Below are 10,566 nucleotides of genomic sequence, written 5' to 3'. Positions count from 1 at the left end.
GTGAAAGACTACCTCAGAGAGAATTTAGAGAGCCTACCATATGACTTAGTTCTACTTGAGCCCAATTTAGATAAGTATATTTTACTGAAGCCTTACTTAGATTAGTAAATTAGTTACGTCAGTTGTGCTGAGAGCTGAGGAAACACTAAAATGTGCAGGACAGGTGAGCTTCACGGACCAGGGTTGTGTTCACTGCAGTCATTTTAAAAACAGTGTGAACGTCATAAGAAACTCTTTATTTTCTGCGCTGTTTTAAATCTGACCCCTAGGTGGCGGTGTTGTCGAGCTGACCTGGATTTTGAAGCACCAGGGCCCAGTTTTTCAAAAGTAATCCACTAGGGTTTTGGATAACTGATTGGATCAAATCTTGAAAATGGGTTTTTCGAAAGAAAAAATAAATTACACAATCGGATTAGATCACGTAATCCAATCTTGGTTTTGATTCGGATCAAACCTTTAGTTTGGGTTTTTCCAAACTTTTTTTGTAGGATTTGCATCACTTTGATCCAAAAAAATCTGGTTTAAACTGATCCCATCAGAAGGGTGGATTCAGTGTGGATTTCATGCCCAAAATGTAATGAAAACTTTAAACATGTATTAAATAATACTATATTTGGATCATGCAGTATCTTACAAGATATCCTATTTATTCATAAGGTTTTAATTTTATTTGTTCATCCATTAGGCTACAATGATTACATAGGCTTTAACGTATTCAGCCTTTCAGTATAGGCCTACAGCAAAGTGGAAAGAGTTTGGCCTCATAAAATAATCCCCTAAACAGCTGTCAAAATTGACCAAAAACATAAAATTATATTGTTACTAATTGATATACACTCACCTAAAGGATTATTAGGAACACCATACTAATACGGTGTTTGACCCCTTGATTCCTTAATGCCTTAATTCTATGTGGCATAGATTCAAAAATGTGCTGAAAGAAATGTTGGCCCATATTGATAGGATAGCATCTTGCAGTTGATGGAGATTTGTGGGATGCACATCCAAGGCACGAAGCTCCCGTTCCATCACATCCCAAAGATGCTCTATTGGGTTAAGATCTGGTGACTGTGGGGGCCATTTTAGTACAGACAACTCATTGTCATGTTCAAGAAATCAATTTGAAATTATTTGAGCTTTGTGACATGGTGCATTATCCTGCTGGAAGTAGCCATCAGAGGATGGGTACATGGTGGTCATAAAGGGATGGACATGGTCAGAAACAATGCTCAGGTAGCCCGTGGCATTTAAACGATGCCCAATTGGCACTAATGGGCCTAAAGTGTGCCAAAAAAAAAAACATCCCCCACACCATTACACCACCACCACCAGCCTGCACAGTGGTAACAAGGCATGATGGATCTATGTTCTCATTCTGTTTACGCCAAATTCTGACTCTACCATTTGAATGTCTCAACAGAAATTGAGACTTATCAGACCAGGCAACATTTTTCCTGTTCAATTTTGGTGAGCTTGTGCTAATTGTAGCTTATCTTTCCTATTTGTAGTGGAGATGAGTGGTACCCGGTGGGGTCTTCTGCTGTTGTAGCCCATCCGCCTTAAGGTTGTGCGTGTTGTGGCTTCACAAATGCTTTGCTGCATACCTCGGTTGTAACAAGTAAAAATTTCAGTCAAAGGTGCTCTTCTATTAGCTTGAATCAGTCGGCCCATTCCCCTCTGAACTCTAGCATCAACAAGGCATTTTCGCCCACAGGACTGCTGCATCCTGGATGTTTTTTCCTTTTTCACACCATTCTTTATAAACCCTAGAAATGGTTGTGCGTGAAAATCCCAGTAACTGAGCAGATTGTGAAATACTTATACTAGCCCTTTTGGCACCAACAACCATGCCACGCTCAAAATTGCTTAAATCACCTTTCTTTCTCATTCTGACATTCAGTTTAGAGTTCAGGAGATTGTCTTGACCAGGACCACACCCCTAAATGCATTGAAGCAACTGCCATGTGATTGATTGATTAGATAATTGCATGAATGAGAAATTGAACTGGTGTTCCTAATAATCCTTTAGGTGAGTGTATATATTCATCACAATCGAAAATATTTGTTTTTTTAAATATTTATTAGTGATGCATGCAATGATTACAAAATAACCAAAGAATGGCAATCATTGATATTTGAAATCTAAAACAAATCCTAATCAGAAATAGTCTAACTATTGCGTCCCTCGTTGCATGTCCTGTTTGCTCGTTCTGACATAATGCAGCAGGTTGGTCAGGTTCTCCAAGGGGCTCAGGTGCATCATTGTCAGCACAGAGAGGGACATTGCGCTTAGTAGCGATGTTCTGCAGGACAATACAGGCAAGGGTTATGTTGCATGCTTTCGGTGGTTCCGCTCTCAGGTAGTTAGGGCATGCAAAGCGCCTCTTAAGAACTCCATTTAAATGCTCGATTGCACATCTTGCTCTGCGATAAGCAGTGTTGAAGCGTGCCTGCGTCAGTGTATTTGCTGTAAGCAATGGAGTCATCAGCCATGGTAGGAGTGGGTAGGCACTGTCTCCTAATATTATGCCATCCGGTCGGTTGGTTTGGAGGTCTCTATATAGAGCGCTCTCCCTCAGGATGCGTGCATCATGGACAGACCCAGGCCACTTGACAACGCAGTTGGTGATGATGAGGTCTGCATCACACACAAGTTGGACATTAATGCTGTGCCTCCCCTTTCTGTTTATAAACTCCCATTCATTCTCACAAGCTGCTTGTATATGCAAGTGTGCAGTCGATTGCTCCAATAGTATTGGGCATATTCCCCAAAAGAAAAAAGCTGCGCTTGGCCTGGGCAATCTGGTTGTCCTTTGGAAAAGAAACAAATTCATTGACCAGGCTGCCCAGTGCGACTGACACATCTCTCACCACATCACACACAGCTGATTTTACCACTTCCATATAGTCACCAATAACTTGATAGAAAGTCCCACATGCATAAAATCAATTAGAGGAATGAGGGTCAGGTCTTCCACAGACAGACTGTGACTCCTTTGGGTTCTGTGTTGAAGTTTTGGCCTGAGAAGGTTCACAAGGTACTCTATATCAGCCTTCCGGAAGCAAAACCGGATATACAGCTCCTCAGTGGTGTATTGCTCCAGTGGCTTGGTACGTTCAACATCCATCCTGTAATCCTCACATTATTGTGAAGTATTTAACATTAAGTCTTTTTTTTATTCAATACATCTTTATTTGAAACTTGTTATAAAATATCCTCAATGTACAGTGTTTGTGTTGTAGATCTCAGATGAGCGGACTGCTGGAAGAGGGTGGGGTGGGGTTTTTCTTGTTTTTAGTTTTTTTTTTTTTTTTTTTTAAATGTGTTTTCATTTCAAATAAAAATAAACTTAGATTGACCCCACACTGGCTATTCTCCTTGTTGCTCTTTACATATATATAATTTTACATTGTGATTTCCTATACTGTTTTAGCACTGGTTATCCAGATTTGGTGATCCTGAAATGTTCCTATCTGCATCAGATTGATCCTATCCAATGTTGCTTTGAAAAACTGGCTCCAAAGTAAGCTGAATTACGTGATCACGGATCGCAAAAAAAAAAAAAAAAGGATTACTAAATCCGGATCAATTTTATCTGGATTAAACCTTTTGAAAAACCGGGCCCAGGTGATTAGCATTTAAGCGTTTAATTTTCCCTCATTTTCTCCCGCAATGCCACATTTGCCCACTGAGAGGCAATGGTATATAATTCACCAGAAGTTTAACTTTTTTTTTTTTTTCCCCACATTAAGTTTGAAGTGTTGGTTGGTAGTGGTCAAATGATTTTACTCCATTTTAAAGGTTTGTTTTATAAATTACTATTTAAACCAATGTGAGTATGTACTGAGGAGGATTTTTCTATTCCGGTCTGTGATTGGCTCGTGTGTGCATTAATTATTCATTCAGCTTGTGTTTCACTTAAATAGCCTCTTTCGCCTGTTAAATATTTCAGTTTGTACTGAAATTATCATAATTTATACTGTTTTTGTTTTGTTTATACTATTGCTTATACAATATTCAGAGAAATTATAATTTTCCTTCCTCGGGATTACCGATCTGTAGAATCCCCACGTTTGTTGTTCGCTACTTTCGGCATCGCTTCTCGGCCTTTTGGCTAAGATCAAGTGTAGTATCTGTTCTTATCAGTTTAATATCTGATACGTCCCCTACCCGGGGACCATATATTAAATTGATTTTTGGAACAGGGAGATGGAATAGGGGCTTGCTCCGTCCACTCCACGCATCGACCCGGTATTGCAGTACTTCCGGGAACGGTGCACCCCTTCTCTCTGTGTCAATGTAAGATTAAAATAGTGAACTCGTGTTCGTGCCTCCAGATTTTACTTGGGAGATAGGCTTATTCAGGGCTAATGTAATTATATGAGAATATAGCTTGGGATTTTACACATTTAAGAATTTTTTTCGCTGTGCAAACCCGCATTAAACCCAATTTATAAAGTCGTTTATTAATTTCGGTTGTGTAATTTTTATATATATATATATATATATATATATATATATATATATATATTGGACTATTAGGTTAATTGTTTATAAAGTGAATATATTTAAATGAATGTCTTGAACTCGTGGCTTCTCTTGGACCGACTGATGTGATGTTCGAGGACATGCTGCGATTTCAGAAGCAGTTTCCTGAAATTTGTACCCCTCATTATAGATTCAGCAGCAGTGCATCATGGGAACTGTCCAGTTGCTTAAAGAATTGACTTCCGCACGGCTTTGTGTGTCATTAAGTTAACATTGCTTTAGCGATTTTTACATTTGTTTTAGGTTGTGGCGATTTACACTCGGATGTTTGTGTAATGGTCAGTGGTATAATTGTCACCATAATGGTAAACGGTGTGTGTTGTGGTGTGGTCGCTAGGCGATGGTCCAGCAATTCATACTTACCTGGCAGGGGAGATACCATGATCAAGAAGGTGGTTCACCCAGGGCGAGGCTCAACCATTGCACTCTCGGTTGTGTTGACCTCTGCGAATTCCCCAAATGTGGGAATCTCGACTGCATAATTTCTGGTAGTGGGGGACTGCGTTCGCGCTCTCCCCTGATTTCTATTGTACTAAAGTCAGAAAAAGGTCAAGAAATTGTCATGGCTTAAGTTAGAAAATTACAATTCTCTTCAAATTCTAATTTTATTTGTCACATACACAGTACGATATGCAGTGAAATGCTTAGACAACTGCTCGTGACTTAAAAATAAAAGACTACGAATAGGAAATAAATATGAAAATTAAAATAAAGGGTAAATTAAACTAGGAAATAATGAAATAAAATATAAAAAAACTAAAGTTAAAAATAAAATGACTGTACAACAAACATACACAATATATGAATATATAAAGAAATATAGAACAAAAAAAGCATCTGTACGAGTAGGTAGGTATATATTTATGTAATTTTTGAGTGGAATGGAGTTAGAATAAATGGTAATAAAAGAATGGTAATGTCCAGGGTTGTGCAATCCACATATTTAAAGTGTCTTGTGCAGTGCAAATATGCTTAAAAGTGATTTATTTAAAGTGACTTATGACAGAGTGATTTGATGACCACGAAGTTTAGTTTTGCAGTGCCCACTAGTGTAAACGAATGTCCATAATGTCCAGTGTGTGTGTAAAAACCATATGTGTGGGTCAGTACTGTGTGGTGGTGTGATTGAGAGACCATATCGCCTGCAGGAAGAAGCTCCTCCTCAGTCTCTCTGTGTTGGCCTTCAGGAAGCGGTTTCACTTTCCTGATCTCAACATAGTGAACAGTTTATTGTTGGGGTGGCTGAGGTCCTTCAACATCTTCCTGGCCTTGATCAGCACAAACAGTAGATTGAGTGCAGGTCAGGGAACTCTGTGCGGATGGGGCGCTCAGCTGATCGCACCACCCTCTGTAGAGCTTGTCTGTCCTGCATGGTGCTGTTCCCGAACCAGGTTGAGAGGTTTCCTGTCAGGATGCTCTCTATGGTGCAGGAGTAAAAGTTCCTGAGCACCTTGGAGGGCAGCTTGAGAAGTTTCTCAAGCGTCTGACGTGGTAGAGACGCTGTTGGGCCTTTTTCACCACTGTGTTAATGTGACAGGTCCTGTGTGATGTGAACACCGAGGTATTTGAAGCTGTCCACTTTCTCCACTGGGCTCTCGTTGATGACGGGGGTCTGGTAGTTCCTCTCCTGCTTAGTGCTGAAGTCCACTATCATCTCCTTTGTCTTACTGACGTTTAGAAGGAGGTTGTTCCTCTGGCACCAGTTCTCCAGATTCCTAATCTTCTTCAGGTAGGCCGTCTCGTTGTTATCAGAGATCAGGCCAACAACGACGGTGTCGTCAGCAAACTTAAAGATGGTGGTTGAGCTGGTAGTGGCCACACAGTCATATGTGTACAAAGAGTACAGCAGGGGGCTCAGAACACACCCCTGGGGGGGCTCCAGTGCTGAGTGAGTGAGGCTGAGACATGTCCGTCCATCTTTACTGCCTGTGGTCTGCCAATTGGGAAGTTGGAGATCCACTGACACATAGATGAGCTGAGTCCCAGGTGCTCCAGCTTGGTGGTGAGTGTGGAGGGAATTTTGATATTAAATGCAAAGTTGTAGTCAATGAAGAGCATTTTAACATAATTCCCCCTTCTAATGTCCAGGTGAGTAAGTGATGTGTGGAGGAGATGAAGGATGGCATTGTCTGTGGAACAATTGGGACGGTAAACGAACTGTATTGGGTCCAGTGTGTCTGGTAGTGAAGGAATTATGAAGTCTCTGACCAGGCGTTCAAAGCACTTAATCACTCCTGAGGTGAGGGCTACAAGGCGATAGTCATTGAGAGAAGCAGGGTGGGGCTTCTTCGGACAGGAACCATGATGGACTCTTTGAAGCATGTGGGGATCACCGACTGAGATAAAGAGATGTTGAATATCTCAGTGAACACAGGTGCTAGCTGGTCTGCGCAGGCTCTGAGGATATGGCCTGAGATGTTGTCTGGTTCTGCTGCTTTCCTGGTGTTCACTCTCTCGAAGGCTCTCCTCACGTCATGCTCGGAGATGATGAGCGCGTTTCCGGTACTGGCAGTATCTTCCTGTCTGCAGCTGTTAGCGCCGCTAGCATTAGCATCGCTAGCGTCTTTAGCTGTAGCCTCAAAGTGCGTAGCCTTGTTATTGTTCTCAGTCCCTGCCACAGGCTCCTAGAGTCACTCTGTTGGAGCTGTGACTCTAGTTTCCTCCCATAGCGCTGCTTCGCCTCTTTTACCGCCTTCTGGACGTTATATGACGCAGCTTTGTACGGTTCCATGTTCCATGTCTTCCTCATATGACTTGGTAAACAACACTATGGCACACAGTTATATCTCATGATTAAACAGGTGTGAATTCATGAGGGGGTAATGGCCCTCAAAGCGTAGCTTTTCCACAAACAACCAAAACATGACATTTGTGCTAAGGTGTCACACCTAGGTAAAAAAAAGTAAATATATATAATTTTTTAAAATAATACTTAATGACTTTTATCTCCCGAACAATGCTTTTGATTTTTTTTTTGTGGGTATACATACACAGTTCAATTTTTTTTATTTTATTTTTTTTACCAAATAAAAACATTTGCTAAATACAATTTCATGTTCTTTTTTGAATTCAGATCTATTAATGATATTAATTGTCATTCAAATGCAACTTGGACAATTTAGTTTTCACTTGAAGAGACAGAAACCTGACAAAGTGTCTGCGGCCCCTAGACCCAAAATCTTGCTTTCATCAGTCCACAAAATATTGCGCCATCTCTATTTAGGCAAGTCAGTGTGTTTTTTGGCAAACTGTAACCTCTTCAGCACGTCTTTTTTCCAACAATGGGACTTTGTGGGGGCTTTTTGCTGATAGCTTGACTTCACATAGTTGTCTTCAAATAGTAACAGTACTCACAGGTAACTTTAGATGTTCTTTGAGTCAATTTTGTTATTCTTTGATCTATTCGAATGGTAGTTTCCGTTTTCTTCCACTTCTTTCTGGTTTTGGTCTCCATTTTAAAGCTTAAAAATTTGGTATCATTTTAGCAGAGCAGCCAATCATTTTTGCACTTATTTGTATGTTTTCCCATCTTTAATCAACGTTTGAATTAAAGTACACTGTTCTTCTGAACAATGTCTGGATGACCCATTTTACTCTGATTTTCAGAGAGAAATGCACAGGACAACCTTTTCTGCATTTATCCTTAAATAAGGGGAACTTGTTTGACACCCTGTTTTTTACAGAATAATTTACCTCTCTAATTGAACTCCACACTATTTTTTTAACAGACTAATATTTGTTTTTCTTTCACTTGATAAAGACAGAAACCTGACAAAGTGTATTATTCTTAGTGCTTAATATCTTAATTTTTCAAAATATAATATAAAATATTGCGATCTTTGCACTATCAGCATTAATTCTCTGTTTTAGCTACATGTTGATTTAAATATTATACATTGATTAGTGCTGAAAAGATTAAATGAATGATGGATAAAATAATGCATATTTCACTAAAAATCCATAAACCTCACGTTTTAATGTTATATATAGCCATAATTACCAACCACAGTCAACATACTAAACAACAGATTGGGAAGTTTCAAAAACTAAAACAATAAAGGAATTTCAAAAATCTGTTCGTTTTTATTGGGGCTTCAGTGACAAGAAACCCAGATGAGGACTTTGCCATATTAATTTAATATATTATAATTTGTATAATAATTATATATTATATTTTTACATTTCTTTTTGAACGTTTTATATTCTAAGCTTTCCAATCTAAGCCTTTATTTATTTACTTACATTGAGTTAAAAAAAATTTTTTGGAAACAAGAAAACATTTATCATTAATGTTTATTATACGGCTGTAAGCATATTTTAATTAAATATATTTGTGTATGCAGCAATGTAACAAAATGATAATATTAATCAACATAATATTAATCTTAGTGAAATAATATAAAGGTTAAGTGAGAAAAGCAGACAGGTTGTAAAACATAGCGGTAAGGGAATGGTTAGAGTGACCCAGATAAGACAAGATAATGTGCCAGGTGTCGGACTTGGCCTAATGAAGGATTGAAACAAGTGTTGGATACACGTATACATGTCTAAGTAAAAATATAAACAAATATCCAAAAGACACACAATCAGTTTTAAGAATACTGAGTTTAATAAAAGTAGACACAAAAATAAACTAGTATGTGCATCTACCAAATAAAGAGATGCTCATACATGGTCTGTCTCTTGAGAACTGTAGAACAAACCAAAAACAACCAACAGATAGAAAAAACCAAGGGCAAAGAAGGGAGGATAGAAAAATCCTGGAACAACCAACAAAAAAAACCAAGGACAGAAGAAATAATCAGATGACAGACACCAGATAAGCACAAGGCACTAGAAACCAGATAAAAAGAGGGGCTAACGAGGTGTACGGGGAACTATGTAATAAACTATACACTGAAATTAAACTTGAAAGAATCAGGGGATCTCCCTGCGAGACAGTGTGTGTGTGTGAAGATGGCCATGTGGGCAGACTGGACGGGCAGATAAGAAATAGAAAAAAAATCAGAGACACAGAGCTAGTCTTGTGAATAAAATATTTTAACAAGAGTAGACACAGAATAAAAAGGCATTTCTACATGGTAATAATATAAAATACAAAGTATAAAAGCCCAATGTAAAATACAAAACATAAGGGGCCAGGGTAAAAGCATCAATAGAAATAAAATTCCTTAGAAGGAACACGGTTTGAACTGCCCTGGCTGTCCAAATCATCCAAAGGGATGAAGTCATCAATGGAGAAGTCGCAGTTGGCTATAAAATAGAATAAAATGTATAAAAACATTGAATGGGGTAACATAAGGCAAATAAGTAAAATAGTGTAAAGGAGATGCTTACCCATGGCTGGTCTCTTGAAAAATGGAGAACATACCAAAGAAAAACAAGGAAAAAGCCTTGAAAACAAGCGGCACCCCTATATTTTTATAAAAAGATATGAAAAGTGTAAAGATAATAGAAAATAATTATTAAAGAAGATGAATTATAATGGAGAGAAGTTTCGAGCATAGTAAGAGTCAGATAAGCGCAGGAAGAAGTCAAATAACGAGGTGTAAATATAAAGGGAAAGAGTTATGAGCATGGAGAGGAGTCAGATAGCGAGGTGTATGACATAATGGTACAAGATAAGAGAAATGTAATTTTAATGATGATAAAAATTAATTGATAAAAACTGAATTATAATGGATTATAATTTTCCTGTAGTCAAACGAGGTGAAGGTACAGGGGAGGAGACTGGAGATCCCCCCTCTCAGAAACTGTATAAAAGGAGCGTGCTTTTAACTGTGAATTCAGTCTGGACTTGGCACTGCTTTGGTTCTGATCCAAGGCATGGCTAGGCTGGCTCATCTGGGTTCTTATTGCTGCAATAAAAGCCTGACTTACTTCATCCAGCTCTGCGTGGCGTAATCTTCTTTAATTCTTCTTTAATTCTCTTTGTTAATGACTTGTTAACTGATTGATATTGATACAGCAACATCAACAGGTGGAAGAATTTTCTCCCACACGGCTTCTGTTGTTTT

General features: G+C 38.7%; 2 non-coding genes across 2 annotated transcripts; both read left to right on the top strand.

Annotated features, from left to right (window-relative positions):
• The first annotated feature begins 4,095 nt into the window (after positions 1-4,095).
• On the top strand, positions 4,096-4,286 carry LOC128531859 (U2 spliceosomal RNA). The gene has a single exon (XR_008361223.1). It is a non-coding gene; the product is annotated as a U2 spliceosomal RNA (small nuclear RNA).
• Positions 4,287-4,904: 618 nt separating this feature from the next.
• Positions 4,905-5,069, top strand: LOC128531847 (U1 spliceosomal RNA). The gene has a single exon (XR_008361221.1). It is a non-coding gene; the product is annotated as a U1 spliceosomal RNA (small nuclear RNA).
• Positions 5,070-10,566: the final 5,497 nt, after the last annotated feature.

This window comes from Clarias gariepinus, chromosome 1 (genome assembly GCF_024256425.1).
Source record: "Clarias gariepinus isolate MV-2021 ecotype Netherlands chromosome 1, CGAR_prim_01v2, whole genome shotgun sequence".
Lineage (NCBI taxonomy): Eukaryota > Metazoa > Chordata > Actinopteri > Siluriformes > Clariidae > Clarias > Clarias gariepinus.
The sequence above is the reverse complement of the archived record's forward strand: the minus strand, read 5'-3'. Positions and strand labels throughout refer to the sequence as shown.